Genomic DNA, 1982 nt, shown 5'->3' with positions numbered 1-1982 from the left:
GTGTCCACACCGGCGCAGCAGTTACATCTTATATTCTTGTCCTACCAGAAGTGGGGTATCCGTCCTGGAACCCCAATACATGTTATACTTGTGTTGGTTGGGTTATACTGTTAGCATTCACCTATGCGTATCAGTGCTAAGTTTTGTCTTTTTTCTTTACCAGCAGTGGGGTATTCACCCAGAACCCCTTGACTATATGTTTTGTATTGTGATGCATCTTCAGGTGTATATTTTAATGTATATCATATAAAGGTTATATTTTAGAAGGATATTTCCCCACACTCTTTCATTGTGGGCCACTCACAGCTTTGAAATCTTGAAATATCAATGGGATTGTTGTCACAAATAGTCTCAATCAGATATCTGTCCTAATAACACCCAATATTTTGCTTTCTTTCTCAGTGACACAGGACGAATATTCCCCGAATCGGTGGTCTTTACAGTGGTCTTCTTAATATCTGCCCTTTTTGGTAAGTGGATTTAGAGAGACAACATCATGAGGAGATCAGCGGCTCCAGCGCTCAGTGATGACGTTATCTCCCTAATCACTATTCACTGCTGAGCGGCGGCCATCACTGGAGATTATAATCATCACTGAGTCCTGGAGGTTATCACAAGTGTCTATGGACGTTCCCGGCTGATCCCATGTATTGTCTATTTCAGGAGCTGGCAACGCTTCCATCATGTACCGGTTCATGATCATCCGGTCTGAACAATCAGAGAGGCGACATATCATCTGCCAGAGAATCCTCTATGTCGTTGCATGGATGGGCTGCATTGGGACCATTGTGACCGCCATAGTTTCGGTAGGTTTATATACAGAGGTCTCAGGACTAGTAATACAGAGGGGACATCGCTTGAAGTCAAGAGATGTGTATAAATACAATGACGCGCCCTGGTGACTATTCTTATGTATTACTGCCCCTGTATAATTACACCACCTGCGGCCTCTGCTGTTCTGTATTCTCAGATCTTCATGACGTCCATATTGATGACATTTATTCCTCTGCTTTTGTTCTAGATGAGGATCAGTCCTACAGTCCACAGGATCGGCGCAGGACCGGCATTTTTCTTTTGTGCCGTTTACAACCTAGGTCAAGCTGTATGCCTGTACAAGAAATCCTTCAGCAGTCGCCTCCTATGCCACATTAGATTGGCATCAACCTTCGTGCCCATTGTGGGCCTGCTGACCTGTATCCTCTTATAGCTGACTGGTACAGTGCCATGTTGTGTGCTGGATACACTTACACATACGTACTTACCATCATTGCTGCCGTTAGTAAATTTGGGTCAAGCTACCCACCCCCTTAAATTGTCAGGTCACTCTCACTCATTGGTGGAGTTAAACTAAGCCCCACCCATTTTTCATCCCAGGACAACCCAAATTTACAGAGAGATTGTCTCTGAAAATTTGGAAACATTTTGGCAAATTTGGGACTGTTGGCAACTAAGATTATTCGCTTCCTCTCACCCCATTGTAGCACAGATCAGACATCACAGTATAGGAAACACTATAATAATAGAATTAATTCTGTTACTTGTCCTTAACACGTCCTTCCAGTTTCTGTGTGTATAACCATCAGCTTCTTCCAGCTTCTTCCATGTACTGGCCGATGTGAAGAGGTGAGTTCATGCAACTTTTCACCGTCTTGTATAATCTACATCTTTCCTGTGTAACAGTAATATAAAAGCTCCTATCTCACCTCCATCTTCCCATCTCACTCCATATAGAGTCCCTGGTGAGTACCGCCAGGCACTAATCCTCTATTCTGTCTTCTGCAGATCTACACCAGGATAGGCATGGTGGCCGAGTGGACTGGATTCCTTGGCCTGATAATACACCAACTAATGAACTATACAGATTTCCAGGTGAGTAGATGCCGTGTCAAGGTCTAATGTGCTCCAGAAACATTTCAGAGAAGTAATATATTATATCGAGCTGTTTTATAATTAATGGTCTTTATTCTTTTTTCTCAGCATTT

General features: G+C 43.1%; 1 long non-coding RNA gene across 1 annotated transcript; it reads left to right on the top strand.

Annotated features, from left to right (window-relative positions):
* The first annotated feature begins 422 nt into the window (after positions 1 to 422).
* LOC121009158 lies at positions 423 to 1136 on the top strand. The gene is made up of 3 exons (XR_005780712.1): positions 423 to 470; positions 664 to 806; positions 1022 to 1136. It is a non-coding gene; the product is annotated as an uncharacterized LOC121009158 (long non-coding RNA).
* Positions 1137 to 1982: the final 846 nt, after the last annotated feature.

This window comes from Bufo bufo, chromosome 8, assembly GCF_905171765.1.
Source record: "Bufo bufo chromosome 8, aBufBuf1.1, whole genome shotgun sequence".
NCBI classification, from domain to species: domain Eukaryota; kingdom Metazoa; phylum Chordata; class Amphibia; order Anura; family Bufonidae; genus Bufo; species Bufo bufo.
The sequence above is the reverse complement of the archived record's forward strand: the minus strand, read 5'-3'. Positions and strand labels throughout refer to the sequence as shown.